The following is a 17,770-nucleotide window of genomic DNA, read 5'->3' as shown; positions in this document are numbered from 1 at the left end:
CAATTTTACCCCAAGTTGGATTGGCTATCGTTCAGTTTAGTTATTCCCATGGTCCCTCCTCTCTCCCCTACAGACCGGTGCTTTTATTTTTCAGCAGATTTTTGGACAAACACTCGCCCTCGTTGCATTTCATTACAACGAGCCCATTACACATGGAAAGAACGCTTATTTTTGCATCCGAAAAGGTGGCCCAAAACAGATAAGTTAGACCATATAGCCACCGAACCGAACAAACAGGATATACGCCCATAGCTATTGAGCCATCATCGTCAGCACCATCCACACAAACTGCAACAACCCCTATTCAGGTGATGTATTGTATATGAATGGGTGCTGGAGGGCTGGCTGGCTGGCTGGCTGGCTGGCTGGCTGGCTTGGTTTTACCTTTTTTGCATATTATTGTAAGTGTGCTGAATAGCCGCAGCGCATGCAGATGAGTGATTTTCGATAGCATTCATCAAGAATTAGCATGAAAATTGAAATTCTCTTTAGCACGAATGCAAATCACAACCGGCCCCGCCCGTCTCTCGCAATCCAAAAGGAGAAAAAAGATGTAGGATGTTTCGCAATTCAGATGAGGAGGGCTGGGCTGGTGGGGCTGGCTTGATGAATGCGTTTGGTGCACCGATTATCGATGTTTTCAGCATTGCTTTGGAGAAAGAAAACATCAACATCAAGCACAGCAGTACACGCCATTGTTCTCCGTGAGGTGGAGTTAAAAAAGTATGGAAGAATGTCTAGCGACGATTCAAAGGAATGGGCAGAAATATGAAAAAAGAAGCATTACATGGGAAACTAACAACAAAAATCATTGACACATGAAGGACAATATCAAAATAAATAACTAATAAAACAATGCAAAAGTATTGTAGAAATAAAAGAAATATAACAGAAACAAAACCAACCACAAAACAAGAACAAAAGACACTAAAACATTTAAAAACAAAATAAACAAACAAAAAATTTGCCAAAAGTAAGCCAACACACCGATTATTACCTAACAATTGCACCTAATTTCTCCTGGAGTTAGTAATTGCCATTTCAATGTATTTAATGATGCATCACCAAGTCACCTTTCTCCTAGCCATCTTCCACACAACAAAGTGCTAATGAAAAGAAAGACAATGCACAAACCACAAACCGTAGAAGTTGTTAGCAATGCGACGAGACGCCGTGCTGTTTAAGCGCTGCGCCCAACTTTGGATGATAATTTGAATGTGAACTAATTTCGCAGCCGGTGTGCATTTTCACCATTCTTCACTGCGTGACAGATGTGCCCGCCGCGAGAGTTTAGGTGCATCACCACTGCCAGATGTGGAGGCAGGGGGTTGGGTGGGTGGGAGAATTTGCGACGCTATTGTCAACATATTTGAATTGTGCAAAATTTTGTGCGCTTCACAACTCACCAGATGGCTGGCAGGCATCGGGGCTGCGGCGTTGATGACGATGGGCCGCTCTCCGTTGGCCCGTTGGTTAGCACTAAACCGTGTGTGTAGTCGCTCCCCGGCGGGAGTTCATCGGTACCGGTACGTTGTATGAATAAAATATTGTTTCACAACACAAATGCCAGCAAACCCATCCGCACAGTTCATTAATTCATGTACGCGCTGCTGCTAACTCATTCACCCGCGTAAGCTTTGGTTTGGATGCTTACGCCAATGCCGGGGGGTACAATACCGTCCCGCCATCTTTATTGTGCTGCCCGATGCGCGCGGTACACACGGTTGGAATTGGATTTTTATTCATTTCATTTTCATCTCCCAACGCTGCCAGATGCATTACGCAGCGAACCCCGCCGGAGGAGATGTTCCCCTTCCCCGCCCTTCTTATACTTGCAAATTCTGCATCGCGATGTAGAAATCGGCACCATTTTTTTTTTTTCTCTCCAGAGGCAGAAGGGTCTAAATGGGAGGAGTGTGTGCGCACACAAAACACATTCAAAATATTCTAAAACAACAAAAACGAAGTCACGTTGCTACGCAATAGAATTAGTACACACGTAGTGCTGGTAGAAAACGGAGAAGGGTGTAGGGGGTAGTTGCAGGCCGCCACGCATTTGGCGATCGAACCCCTCGTTCGGCATAGGCCATGGGATAACCTTATACAGATCCCGACAGCCCGTGATGGCATGGGTCGGTATGGACGGACTTCGGAGGCCCTAAGGTTGCAACGACCTTTGTTGCTTTTAATGGAATCGAACGGATTGCACGATACAAACAAATCGCTTCATCGATTTCCATAATACATACAACAATGGTTAAAGTATATTGATATACTGTCAATGGTGATTTTTAATTAGAGGACACATTTATTATTTTTTTATTTAATCTCGTATTTTTTCTAGTTTTTTGTTCGTTTTTATTTGTTTATGCTTATTTATGTTTTACTTAGTTGATTTTTTCTTGTTATTTAAGACATTTGCGTTACTTTCATAAAATAAAATCTAACAACAAAGCATTTTATACTTTTTATAATTCTCGAGTTATCAAATATTGTTCATCTTAAATAACAAAACACTTAATAATCTTTTTACAAAATTATTACTGGACGATAAATTTAATCATTTCAAGAATAAAGATATAAACAAAATCCCATCTATAAATTAAAAAAAGGAAAATTTAATTAACGCAAAGGTAAAATCTTAGAACAAAAAAGGAAAGATAAACATAATTTAAAAAGACCGCAAAACTTACATACCTAACTAACAAAATTAAAAAAATTGTGTACATAAAGAATACTTATAACGAACTAACTGGAATTAAAGAAAGTGTGCTAAAATGAGAACGGATACAGTGAAAAAAAAAAACACATAACAAAAACAACAACACAACAAAGCAATGGAAAGAAAAACAAAACACAAGCAGAAATAGAAAAAAAACGAATGCATAAATAGCAAAGAGACACAAATAGGGGATGACATCCCCGGTTAGGCAATTGTAGTGAAATAAATCAGAAGAAAGAAGACTAGTAAAACAACAAACGGGAACGCAAAGAACAAGGGCTATGAAATAATGCTTCGGGCAGGCAATCGGATTCAAAACACAAATACACACACACACACGCGCGCCTCTCTATAATAGATCGACCATTGTTCAATCGGCTTTTTTTGCCGGTTAATCCCCACGTGTGTGCATGTGTTTCTCTGTGTCTCTCTGTGTGTGTGTTGCAGCCCCAATCGGGGTGTTGTTTTTGAATGCGAAAGCAGAGCGCGACAGGAATACATTAACCTCGCTAAAAGCTGACACACGAATCGCGCGGAATGGTTGAGGTGCGATTGAGCCATCGCAGTGTTTCTATCAACTAGCTGCGAATGTGTGTGTGTCTGTGTTGGTGCACCGATGGAAGGGAAAACCAATAGATGGGCCAGAAGGAAAGAGGAGGGGAGAAGTTTAGAGAGGTAAGGGCAGAAATAAGCCGCCATCAAGCTCCACAGCGCCGCGGGGTGTGCTTTTGGTCTACAGTGCTAGGATCGCGTTTAGCTTTCCGGCCCACTCCAGTTTGCATACACACTGGCACAATCTATCACAACCCCTCCGTTTCTGCTTCAACCCCTATTCCGTCTCTTCTTTTTTGAACGATTTTCTATGGAAAAATAAAGCGACGAATCGTAGGCAAAGCGTTAGAAAGTTCCAACTGGGGCGAAGCGAACTCTTTCACTTTGTCAGCGTCATCAGCGCGGGATCCCAGGCCGCGAGAGTTCACTAAACTGTGCCCTGATCGGCAAGAGCGTTCTGAACACTGGGGGTCCAAGTCATGCCCGTCGAAGTTGCTCTTGGCTAGCTGTAAAAATTAGCTAATGTAAGGCTGACACGTCACGTTCGAAATAAGAACCGTCTCTAACCGCTTCGGAAATTGTTGTAGGGGCTGATGCAACCAAATAACAGTCATGAAATATTACACGTATACTAATGGGGATCCATTAATCAAATAAAGTATAGTTTAGGTTGATATTAGTAACAGTTTAACACTGTCAAACTGTAATGATTTGTTATGTGGACTTCTGAATTGCCATTTACGTACTACAATCCATCGAGAATGCTAATGGTTGGCCGTAATGTCTTATTGGTTTTACAATAAATTTTTCGTGTTTGAAATCATTTAGTTATGATGCTGTTTCTAAAATATACATAATTTGCTCCATCAATTAATTAAAAATACGCCATTTATGCCTAAAATGTGTTGCACGCGAGAGAATACGGCTATACCATACGCGTCATCGACGTGCACCATCTTAGAACAGTTAGTCACGCCTGCTCGACACGCGTTAGAATACCCACATAAGCAGCCAACTCAAGAACAAGTTCAAACTCGTATGGTCAGCTTCCAATTTTAGCTCGAAAGATGATGACGATTTACTGTGATGATGATAGCGACTTTCCGAAAACAGAGAGAGAAAGCGAAAGAGCGCTCTACTGGTCCGAAACTGTTTTTGCAACATTGTAGGCACAACGTCTTGAACAATCTGGCACAACGTCTATCAGAAGGACACCGAAGGAAACGCGCACCAATCAAGTACCATCAGCAGCTAACTACCCCAATCCACCCTCTGGGCGGGCGGCGGAGCTCATCGCAGTTGTTGCATCGGCGTTCTTATCAGTCCGCTCGCGTACATGACCTTTGCTGGAGCAAGCGTCGAGCCACCAGCTCCGGCTTTCTCTTCCACAACAACAGTGGCCAGGACACAGTGAAGCGGATGATGCTGATAAATGCAGCTCACCAGATTTACGACGAGGTCATCATTGGGTGTGTTAGCCTCTGATGTGATTGGCGATGCATCTACGGGTGTGCTCTGCTCCGGGAGTCTGAGAGTTTGATATGCGAGTAAAGTACTGTTCCATGTCCGTTGACTGATGGATAGACATACGGGAATTGATTAAATGTTACTGCATGGTTCTGTAATGAACCGGGAAGATGGAACGTTTTAGTGGAAGTAGTTAAAAGAGATTTATTATTAGCCGGTCAAGACAACGGCCGCAGACATCAGAAGTAATTCATCATTCTTTAAAACATTCCAACACAAGTCGTTGAAAGATTATTATTGCTTCCTGACTCTCAGCCAAGAGATCGCTGCTTTTAAAAATATGTCTCTTCTATCATCGAAACGCACCGCAAATCTTCCGCCAATCTAACCTTCGCACATCTGTTCCGCTCACGATGTTCTATATTGTTAGTGGGCACAAAAAATCAACCAAGAAGTATAGCGCCACGGAAGTAAATCGCTATTCTTCCCAGTTCGCGACCGTTCGGCATTGCCAAGGTGCGCAAAACGGCACACACTGAACCGGTAAAGGCTGCTACGCGAACAGCATACGGTCGCTAGTCACCCTATGCCGCCGAAGGTGTTTTGAGGGGAGTACGATTTTTTTTTCTTGCACAGTCTCCAATACAAACACACGGAACTGAATCAATGGATGACCCGCGCGTTGCTGGTACCGTTAAGTCAAATAATGCCGGCATGTTTGTCTACATCACCACCAGGCTCCCCCTTCTCTCTGCTGCGTGAGTTCGGAACTTCGGAACGCACGAACACACGCGGCCCACTCCGATCGGTACAACAAGCGCACACTCCAAGGTGAAGTGTCAAGCGACCAGGTTCGAGTGTGTCCTCGGGCTGCCTGCCAGTGATACCCTCCCTCCCGCATTATGTTGTCTGTGAACCATGCCACACATACCAACACACTTTGCCGTTCACCTGGGAAAATTAAGCACAAGTTTCATATTTCGCCAATCGTGCAAGCAAAAAAAAAACACCGGTCGCTTCCTCCCTGTGTGTCCTGATGTCCAACATACACACACACACTGCCAGAAAATGTTAGACAGACACACACACATAGACAGAGGAAGAATCAAAACCGGGGATTTATATATTTTTGCAACTTTCAACACCAACCAACCCGCCCCAAACCCGTCGACAGACAAATAGACAAACCGGGACCGGGGCCAGACAGTCAGACAGGCAGACAAACAGCCACAGGAACATCGCGATGCAGGCGAATCAAGAATGAACCCACCAGAGGGAGGAAGGGAAGAAGACACGCGCGATGTAGCGGCAGCGGGAAGGAAGGGGCAGCGCGGTAACTGCATCATGTACTCACGAAATTGCATTCGCAATCCAATTGTGCGCGATTGCCAGGTCCCTCTCTCGATTGGATTTTGCTGCTTTAGGCATAGCAGTGTGCGATTACCCCCCCCCCCCCCCCCCCCCCCCCCCGACCGGGTAGGATGATGAAGGTGGAAAGACACAGGCAGAGAGGCCCTACGTGGCACGATAGAAGGGTAATGGATCGTGCAAAGTTCAGAATTAAAATCAATAAGCTCTATTGAGTTAAGGCCCCCTCCCTCCCGCCAACGACCTACCAGCCCAGCACGCTGGTGCGATGTATTTCTGGCGCTGTTAATCAAGCACAAGCACCGGCCGCTAGATAACTAGCACGGGAGAGTTAGCGTGCCGTAGTAGTAGACCTACGCGGGAGATCTAGAACGATAAAGCACAATAGGCAGATGTGTGTTTTTTTTACGGTAACAGATTAATAGGTTAAATGGGTAGCGGTGCTTGAGGTTTTAAACAGCACTTGTTGGGAACTGGTTCATGGCAGGTTCGGTGTTAAACAGGGTTGTTTAATTAATCTTACATTACGGCAAGAAAGTAATGTTTTTGTATTGTTTTCTAACATCTTTAAAATTGTATGTAAACGTATGTTGAAATTTGCTTCCAAATACAAAGATTAATGTACAAGCTATGACCAAGTTGCCAACCAGTATACTTGGTTTTTGGTTACTCCTCATGGTTCTATTCCACACTTGATGCTACTATCCAACTCTCTTTTATGTTTCCTACTGAATGGTGGGATACTGACACAACATCTTACCAAGCGTAGACGACACTATAGGATTTATCGATTTGCTATATATTGCACCTGTTATCGTCTAGGGATCAGGATATTCTGGAATTCGTATAACGAACTATTACTTTTACAGTCACGTTGTTCCAAGCAAAAGCCTTCCTTTACTAGCTGAATTATTTTGTATCACCTAGAATATGTCGTCTTTAACTAATTAGATGATGATATGTTTTTAGTACAGTATCGAAGTACCGAGGATTACCTTCCTACACCAGTACCAGTCGATCATGTTTGGTTACCGAGCTTTGGTCATATATCACATCCACTGTTGTTATAATATAAAGCGCTTAGTCAGCATTCTTTAGTAGTAACGTATTTTGATTAGTAAAAGAAACAAAAGTGACTAATATATTAGTAATCTTTATTAACCTTACATATGATAGTTTTGTGATAGTAGATTGTAATTTGGGACAACTTTTAACAACTTATTGCAATTTTTATAAAACAAAGTCTTTTCCATGCACAATGCGATATCTACGAGTATTGGACACGTTTTAAGTTGTTGTTCATAAAGTAAAAGAAAATTCCCTCATCTTAATGAATTATCATCAGGTAAAATGCTTCGACAGAATACGCAGTGTTTGAGATAATTAAAGTAATATAAGATAACCGATCATGCTTTCATTTACTTTTGCCTGTATAAAAAAATGGATTGAGTTGTCTATTACTATTTTAGTTCTTTAGTTCTAATATGTTTAAAACGAAGCAGTTGCTGTTAGCCATAAAAAGTTCATCAAACAAGGTTAAACCTTTTACCAATCAGGATGTTTGATTTCAAATGCAATGGTTCGAATTCAGATTTTAACGCACAGTCCTGTCGCCCAGTCCCACACACGATACTATTAGATGACTCTTTTATTCGAAAATGAATGAAAATTGTTATTGCAAAACGGGCAGTTTATATAAACCAAGATGGAGAGATAATCTCGGGCTTTATCATCATCATTTCCTGTGTACTTAAGCCCTACTTAGAGGCTGTGTACCTAAATCAGCGCGTTTCATCTAGCCCGGGCAGAATAGAATTAATGCCGTAACCTCGTTCCGTAAATGTGCAGCAATAGCAGCAGGAACGGATTTTACTGACCAGCGCATGTATGCGCACGGGCTACAACGTAAGGAGGGCGCAAACTATTGCATATGCAATCCTTCCCCGTGGGTGATCACCGCCAGTAAGACACGTATGGGCCTTGCTTTCCTTTCCTGCTGCCACAAACCAGCAAACCACACACACAAATTGTCAGTATCGCAAACGCAAATCTATTTAGCTGGAAAGAGGTTCAGGGAGAAAATAAATCCACCACAAACCATGCAACGGGAACACGGAGGCTTGTGTGGGGTTAAAGCTAGATTTCTGATTAGCTGCCTACGGTCCAGCTCTCGGATGCAAATGTTAAAACAGTACGGCACAGGGTGCATATGCACTCATACGATTTCACTTCTTGTTTTCTTGTACCTCTTGTGCAGTGGCACAATTTGTGTTGGGCTTGGGTATTTTTATTTCACCAGGAAACATTCATTAAAAATGGTCGTAATGTAATTTAATTGAATTTTTGATACTTTAATTGCATCTTTATGATTTTAAGCAATCCAATTTGCAGTATTTAATATCACGAAACCAAAACTTCATTTATACATTTAATGGAAAACTACAAACAAATATTTGTCATGAACCTTTTGTGTAATCCTGCCCCACGAACACAGGATCCGTTGTTCCCCCATTTCAACGATCATTGAACCCCCAAAGAAACGGTTATCCAACTTCCCAAAAAAAGCCCAACTTTTAATTTTTGCGGCCCAAAAAATATCGCTCATTGTAAAGCGCAAGCGATTTGAATAAATTTCATGCAAGAAAGTTTAACGTCCCCTGCCAAACCTTTAGTCCCCCACCAGGCACACCACTCTTGGGAGAAAGTTTTCGATACCTGCACAAGAAGGAGACAGAGGTCCCGGGCAGCAAACTCACTGCAACAGGCTCTTACACAATCGCGAACCTGCTTGAGGTGACAGGAAAGCCACAACAGAGGACACCCTTATCTTGTGGCAACCCTTGTAGAGGACTTCGTTGTCCGAGATGTAGCCCGGCACGGAAACTGTCACTTTATGGTTGACGTGGGGAAGCTCAAAAGGTAAATTTCTTCCAATAAGCGCGATACTCCTGGTACGGTCATCGTACCAATACCCCACACGGTGGCCTTTTCCTATTCTGTTTTATTTACTCCTCTGTATACTCATGCATAAAGGAATTGGTGACATTGTGAGGAGTGGTGGCAGATTGACACATTGGTAAATTGTTGCAAATTATCAGCGTAATTCACACATTCGATCGAGCAGTTGTTGGGACATTACGTCCCCGTAGCTTATTTGTTCACCTTCGTGTGATCGTTGAAATCTGTCACTGCTTGCCACTTCCCCCTTTCTTAAGTGATTCGCATCCGCAGCGCTGTTGTGTCCGCTTGATTACGGTCATCTCCCCACGTTCAGGCGAAAAGGACTACCGATTTGATTCTGCAACTCATCATCCACAGCAACAGCAGAGCTTCATTCGAGCTAAACGAAAGAACACACATCAAAATGTCGGCGGAAGGGTCATACGAACGCGATGGCGAACCGATATGACAACTCATGCAAACGCTTTACCGGCGCTTTACATTGTAAGCGAGGTGGTTTGTGGCGATAAAATTATGAGTTCGCTTTTTTGTTCCGACATGAAAAGCATTTTGTCGGTGGATTTCAATGGTTCTTTTTTAAGGTCTTTTTTTTGCAAGAAAGTACAATGCGTTGAATCGATCAAACTGAACAAGGTCTACGAGGTAGCTGAACTGTGCTAATGGACGGTTCAACATTGCACAACACTCTCAAAGGCAAATTAATTAACAAAACGATGTATAAGCCTCATATGCAAACTTACATACTGGCTGATCATTCACGATAGCCATCATCAAAGCTGTAGAGGAAAACATATGTATACGAAAAAAATATAGAAAATACAAAACCATTGCAATTACAACACCATAAGTATAATAAGAGATGTTTTGCAAAGCATTTTATAGTTGAAAACGTATTAAATACATCAAACTACATCAAGAAATAAATCAAATCAAGTAAATTTCACTGGGAATAGCATAAAATAGTTCAAAATCCTGATACAAGAAATCAGATTCCTGTCGTGATTGAGGACCGATCTGATAGTTTAATGGAAGACAAGGCGTGGGTCAGGTCACTCTTTCGATAATTGGAGGATAAGGGCTTGTTACTGTCCAAATGCATGATGAGTTTAAGTTTCACAGGATCGTAACTCTCTTCAATAACAACCATAAGCGGTCCAGTCCCTGAAGCAAAGTGCATGACTTCCTTTGATTTAGATCAGATTTGTTCCTAAGGGCCTATGAAAGGATCCTTCCATTCGAGATTTCACCTCAATATAGCTATCTTATTCAGACGAGTAGAATATGTTTGGAGTTCATTTGGAGTTCATTTTCTCTAACTAAATCGAGTCGAAATCATAATGGAATACGCATGATCATCATTCTTCAATGCCCAAAACTAAACAAACAAGCGGAACTCACTTGAAAGAAACCGATAATATCAACAGTTTTTAAAGAATCTCCTTCCATAATAAGATTATGCTCTATACCTTGTTTAATACAACTTTCGAGTGAGTGTCGAACAATTCTTAATGACCCTTCACTAAATCTTGTTTGAAACCTCCAGACGTTATATAAATTACAGAAAATCCCCTTTTTGAACAATCTTTTATTGATTGATAGTCCCTAGCGCTGCAAAAATGCAATCGTTTATAGCTTTATGGAGAGGTTAGCAATGCACTATGTAAGGACCGAGACTAGTGATTGTCCCACAACACGACACTACCTCACAAGGGCCTTCAAACACAGCTCCAAAGCGGATGTTAGTGCCTCTGATTGATAAGTAAGCGAGAACGCCAGCAGGTAACGTGTCTACAATACCCTTTGCCACGCATAGTTCCCATAGAAGTGTGAGCGATTGCAATAAAAAACGATATAAAGATCCCATTCAAGATGCATGCTGTTCTTTGCTTCCCCAGTTCAAACAGTCTACCGTTGATGGACGTTCACTGTTCTACAATTATTTGTCTGCGACACAACAAACACACAAACCCAGCATTCTTAACCACGAAAGTTCTCGAAGACGACTGTTTTTCTGGTACATTCACCACAGTCACAGATTTGTCATCCAAACGACCCGGCCGACCGTCTCAATCAACCCACACCAACGAGCCCACCATGCTCTCCGTTACGGTGCTGCACAATTGTTGATGAACGCTAATCAGTTTGTTTATTGATTTGTGTACTCCGTCAACCCGGTGGCCGGCCCCAAGGGGGGAGGTTAATCTTTGTCCAGCCCCGTACTTGCTGCAGCTCTGAAACCGCGAGAAGCGCGAAGGGGACGACGACGACGAACGATCGTACGATGCTTTCTATTTTGTTTGAGCTTGACCCACAAAAAAGAGGTGTTTTGCGCTGGCCCTTATCGTGATCATGCGGAGAGGTATGTACCGTGCCACCGCGAACACCTTCTGGCAGACCTGAAGCGGGTTGGAGGTGGGGGAATAAAGGTGACGAAAGGTGATTTACTTACAGTGCTCTTTGCTCTTTGCAGCGTACTCACGATCACCACCACCACCACCACCTCCATCATCCGCTTAAGTGCTCTTCTTCGTGTCGAAGCGAAATGGATGGAATTGATTTATTGGCTGCAAAACAGGATCCAACGGATTGGCCTCTTAAAACCGGCTCTTGGCGGGTAAGAACAGCGGGATGTTTATGATTTGGCTCGTTGGAGAAATTATTCACCGATACGGAACACCCCGCTTTTCCAAGGTGCTTGAAGCCCCTGTTCAAGCCCTTGCAGCATACACAACACGGAAGCGTCCTTTTCGAGAAAGAAAACCCGCAATAATAACGCGTACCGACACCGCCTCTATGGCGACAAGATTGATGATATCGGTCGGGCGGGTGGGTTTCGCACAGAGCTCTTATTCATCCCACAGGGGGGGAGAGAAAGAGTAAGGGACCTAAACGGGTAAGAGTTCAGCAATCGATCGGCGAATGGCGATCAAAAAGCTTGTGGCGGCAAGAGAAGCTAGGATGGCAACGACCAGCGAAGATCCGGCAGTATTCATCATTGCAATCTAGTTTTCTTTTCCCGACAGCACACACGTCGTCGTCTTGCGGTGGGTAACGTGAGGAGTTAGGGAAATGGGCGTACAACAACAAAAGTACCGATGCAGCTGGCGCAACCCCGTGGGCTAATGGATTCGTTGCATTCGATTGCCATAGAAAGTATGCTGCTGCTGCTGGTGCCGCTGCGGTGGTCGCAACCGAGGCCGCAACATTGAAACATTGAAAGACGGTGCCACAACAGATCGATGGGCGGTGGCCAAAGAGATCGTGAGCAACCATCATCTTAGGGTGTGGGTGGATGTTGCTAGATCTTGTGGCCATGGTCTGGTGCAAGTTTGTATGTTCGGGGTTGTGGGTGTGTGTGTGCGTTTATAGCCGGTGTTTATGCTGACCATGTTCTCAGGTTTCCCGTACGCTAAGCAGAATTTGTTGCGCATCGTAAAACGAGCCAGAGTGAATGCGACGTGAAGCTATTCCACATCGCAAGGGAGCTATAAATCAGTTAACAAACGATGCTCATACAAATGACGATACATTTTAAAGCATAAGAAAACTTATTCTGCATTGTTCGCATGCTAATGGTGATTAGTTTCGTTTGCAGTAATATGCTAATTATTACGGTTGTTATTAGTTAGCAAACGACCTATGGATATTTGTTCGGGATTAAATAGAGGATGTAACTTGGGTTTGTATTCTTCACTATTTCTTGTGTTAGACTTCTTCTATTTGGCGTAACAACGTTCTACGCGGACATGCCGGTCTATGCAGGCTTTCGAGACTTCATTCATTACCACGCTGTCGGATAGTCAATCCTTGCTACGGGGGGACGGTCCATGCTAGGCTTGAACCCATGACGGGCATGTTATTGAGTCGTTCTCGTTGACGACTGTACCACGGGACCGCCCCGTCTTGTGTTAGTATGATGATTAAATCACATTAGATGGTGCGTGGCAGTTCTGGCAATAGATTAGGCACCTGTTTTTTTTTTTTGAATTATTGCAAATAACAAGCACTTAATACAATGATATTCATTCTAGAAGCATTAACGCTTACCCAAAAATGTGATAAAAAACAATCCGAGCAGTTATTATATTTTCAGAGCTCGTCGAACGTGTTTTTTATGGATGGATTAACAGCCATTAGCTGAAATGAGCTACATTCTTAGAACTTCACGCATTTCATCGACACTACGCTTTGATTGAAGTGCCAACTCGCCAAACAATTTCGTTTCACAGCCAAGATCAAAGAAAGGGCAATCAGCAATCAATTAATTAATATTCAGAATCATTGACATGGTTCAACTTTGGATTGTAACTCAAAATGTGTAACACAATCTGTTATTTTGAAGTTTTATGGATTGCAACTATTGTCAGGAATACTAAAATTACTTGCAACTGTCATTTATTTAATTGCTCACTTACATTTTAATTATTTTTCATTTTGACATAACGACCAAACCACGGTCATGGTGAGGACTTGATCATGGTGGTTAATTAAACTTTGTTGTACCACGTAACCGGATATTCGGTCCTTACTACGTAGACGGGAGCCGGATGTGAACCAAACCACATCCGACCTTTACAAGAGCCAATTGAGTGCCCAAAAAATCGTTTCTTATATGTACAATTTATTACTTTCTTTTCTCCTTAGGTTCATGGTGACATTTGAGCACAGAGACATTGAAAGAACATAGTAATAATTTTTAATAATCACCCTTTTGTATTATTTATAGTCTAGCTCTAGTCTAGAATTCTAATTTTAGTACTTATATAAGGCTTTGTGTAAATGATACAATTGTTGGCTGTGTTGGCATTCCGAAATCTCTGTGTAGTATGTGCCCAAAACATTACAGAAATCATTTCCGTACATTTGCCAAGCGCAAAATTAGACTGCCCAAAACGTTGGTGAACAGTTTCGATTATGCGCACATAATTTACCTCCCAATTAAAACTTAATTAATGTAAACGCCCGGGTGTACGCTTACTAGAACCAGTCAAGAAAAAATAACTACCTTTAATGCTCCAAAATGCTTCAACTTTTTACGGCAAGACAAATTGAAACAAAAGTAAACGCACGCACACACCCCGGGGAGAGGAGTAGGAACAGCCAAGAAAAAAAACCAACATACACCGGAGAGCGTTCCCTGTTTACTTCAGTACCGTATGCCGTATACTTACCACACTGCGTAATAACTTTGAAGTTCACTTTAGCCTCCTAACGACGCAATTTATGCCGGTTTTCGCTTCTCGCTGAAAATTTCGCTTCGCTCCCCGGAGGACGCCACACTCCTGTGCCCCCCAGCTTCTGACCGGATCGTTTCCAAGGGAGGGAGTGGGGTGGTGCAGGGTGAATTTTATTTATTCTTCCACCGACCGTGTACACACACACTCACACAGCTCTCCCGGAGACGATGTGGTTCTTATTTTTTACTCCACCGAAACTGATGTGAAATTATAGAACGACTTTTCTTTCGTACCCCGCTTGTTCCATCCGCATGGGCCAGAATCGGAGGTCTCTGGGTTTCTTTTTTCGGGTTTGCGTGTCAGTCACGGCCGGCAGACAACCTGCCAAGCAAGAGAGCATCAGCAGCACCAACACAGAGAGAGAGAGCGAGAGAGCTGAAAGTATACACAAGAAATACCTTCGTCAGTAAAGAATCGGATAGAATGGACAGAATGGATGGATGGATGGATGGATGGATGGATCTGCAGCTGGAATACCAAATTATTGGGACGAGAGAGAGAGAAATTGATGAAAGCTACCAGAACCGACCAGCAAGTCGTGATCAGACCTGTGGTAGGATGTGATGGGCAACAGCTAAGCGCTGGCTAGACGGTACAAAACCAACCATCTTTTAACTTACAGACACACACTAATGGTCCACCATCCCATCAATAACAAAAAAACCTTCAACATACAAACGATACGAATACTACTACAACCATTCGTCTTGTCCCTGTGTGTCCCGGGAAGATGGAATTCACACATCGTCGTCTTCCACCACGACCACGACCACTGCCAGCCCGCGGTGGAAGATTATCTTTCAAAACTTCTGCTTCTTCTGCCAGCGAACCGTAGCCTTTTTGCTGCGAGATGAAAGGAAGCCTTTGTGCAATAAGGGCAAATCTTCGACCTCAGAAACGCTGCCAGCACGAATGCTGGTGGTACGACGGTGGTACACAAGATCACAATCATGCCAGCAGCAGCGACCCGATCTTCGATCTTGAGAAGACAATCTTTCCCGGATCGACGTCACTTGGAAACCTGCCCAGGGTCCAGATTTTCCGAGGCCCTACAAGTGCTCAAAAACATATACAAAGTGATTTATTTGGATGAGGCAAAAAATATGTGGCAGAACGTTCCAGCCGAAACACAGGAGTAATACCTTCTGGGAGTGGAGGAGTAAAAAACAACCTTCTTGAAAGGAAGTGGACCGTACAGACCTACACACATACACACAGCCACCGACAGAGGACAGCAGAGAGTCACGTTTCACCCGTACCAGGTCAGCCTCGGTTCTCAGGCAAGCGGGTACCGAAAGGTACCGATTTAAGCGACAAAAACCAAACCCAAATCCACCACACCACCAAGAACCAGCCACACCAGCGGAAACCGTAAACCGGTGAAATTTGGGCTTCATCATTTGGGTGACGGATATGGTGACGCAAGGCAACCTCGGACGGTTGGTGGCCCGGGTGCGGCTAAATTAAAAAGACACTGAGCAATTGAAACCTCCGGGAGGGCAGGCAAGACGGAAGTCGTTGCAGCAGTGTAAGGGCGAAACAAAACAAGTCGGCGTCGTAAATACATCACACCGACACACACACACACAGACGTACATAATCACATACTTTCCTGGGTCCAAAAATGAAACACAGGATCGTAAAAACGGAACGAACCCAAGAAAAAACTGCAGCAGCAAGTGCAACCGGCAGCAGAAACGCGAACCGTCGAAGCGTGAAACGATGCGCCAGGCCAGATGCACGTCTCGTTGGTCAATAATTAATAACATATGACTTTTGGTAGGATGCAAAACGGGGGCGAAAGCGGGACAAGTTTAAGTTTTAACAAGACCAACAATTGTGAATAAATTACACCAAACAGTTCGTAAAAATGTTAATGGTAAATGGGCATAAATGAGAGCTTCATTTGCACTTGCTGTAGCTGTCGAAGGATATCCACAGAATTCCACAAAGAATGGGAAGAATTTAAAACAGGTTGGACACATATATCTTATAAGCTTATTTGCATAAGTCCGTTAAAGAACTGGCACTGGCAATTATTGTCGGGGAAATTTTTAAACAAGGAACTAGGAACACGGAACTGGGAATTATGAATTAGGATTTCAGAACGCGGAATCAGAAACTCCTAATTCGGAACTCGGAACTCAGAATTCCGAACTTGGAATTCGTATCTCGGAACTAGGAACTCGGATCTCAGAATTCCGAAAGCGGAATTCGGAATTTTCGAAGCTAGGAACTTGAAACTCGAAATTTGGAACCCAGAACTCGGAACTCGGAACTCAGAACTCGGAATTAGGAACTTGGAACTAGACTAGGAACTAGGAACTAGACTAGGAACTAGGAACTTGGTAATCAGAACTCAGAACTCAGAACTAAGAACTCGGAACTCGGAACTCGGAACTCGGAACTCGGAACTCGGAACTCGGAACTCGGAACTACGAATAAGGAATTAGGAATTATGAATTATTAATTATGAATTATGAATGAAATGATATGAAATTATGCGAAACTCATTTTGCGGGAACATTTTTAAACGCGTATGCATACTAAAACGGATACAAAATAATTTACACTTAATTTTAAAGAGGAAATTTTACCATTAAATGAATAATTAAATATTTTTTAAGCATGTCAAAATGTCATTAAACGCGTTTCGACGTAACGATATCTACTTGTAAACTTCTGTCAAAATCACCACTTCTCAAAGCAACGGAATATCGAGCAGAGTTCGGCGAATCTTTTTCGTGCAATTTTTGCCATCCACCGCAGGCTGGATGGCACAAATCTTTGCTTGAAATCTTTTGACAGGCGCAAAGAAAACTGTTTATTTTGATATTCTAACTTATTTTTAGGATCCCTGAGCATGGGAGAACATTCACTTAAAGGTTTTTAGTGATTTCCATACGGTATAAACAAGTGTTAATGGGTATACGTTCATAAAATCGCTGGAAGGATAAAGATTCGCCATCGAACAACCGTTTCGCGGAGAGTTACCTATTAACCTATCAACGAACAGTTCTTCATTTGATACTTGGTTGAGAATTTTATTTCCAGAATAATTCTGGTCTTTTCTCGATATTCGACAAATTACAGCAACGATTGATAAAGAGCAAGGATTTGGAAAGTGCCGTTAAAAATGTGCCCAACGAGTGTAGATTATGTAATATCCTGTAAAGATCACAGCGCCAGCTATATTTTACCCTCACAAAACCATCGAAATGCCCTTTAAGTATGTGCGAACGTTGACCAAACGAGGATAATAATAGTAAATCATTTCTTTCTTTCAATGTGCCATAACGTTAAGCGAACGCTATAATAAAACAGTTCGATCGCGACTATGTAGCACGCTGAAATGCCAAAAAAAAACCCCCAACACACACACACATACAAACTTGGGAAGAATACGTCTCTGGCGAAAGCATTAATGTCCATTTATCAAACCACAAACCCCTGAATTGTTGGA

The 17,770-nt window shown here is 42.8% G+C and overlaps 1 protein-coding gene across 2 annotated transcripts in view; it reads right to left on the bottom strand.

Annotated features, from left to right (window-relative positions):
* The window catches only part of LOC120960219 (inositol-pentakisphosphate 2-kinase), a 111,971-nt gene that overhangs the window by 24,325 nt on the left and 69,876 nt on the right, over nt 1–17,770 (bottom strand). Inside the window, exon 3 of one of the 2 annotated variants that reach the window (XM_040384269.2) lies at nt 14,242–14,682. The exons of the other annotated variant lie outside the window; for it this stretch is intronic. The gene's annotated coding sequence lies outside the window, so the exon portion shown is untranslated. The remainder of the gene's footprint in view (nt 1–14,241; nt 14,683–17,770) is intronic. 2 annotated transcript variants of the gene reach the window in all.

This window comes from Anopheles coluzzii, chromosome 3 (genome assembly GCF_943734685.1).
Source record: "Anopheles coluzzii chromosome 3, AcolN3, whole genome shotgun sequence".
Taxonomy (NCBI): Eukaryota; Metazoa; Arthropoda; class Insecta; order Diptera; family Culicidae; genus Anopheles; species Anopheles coluzzii.
The sequence above is the reverse complement of the archived record's forward strand: the minus strand, read 5'-3'. Positions and strand labels throughout refer to the sequence as shown.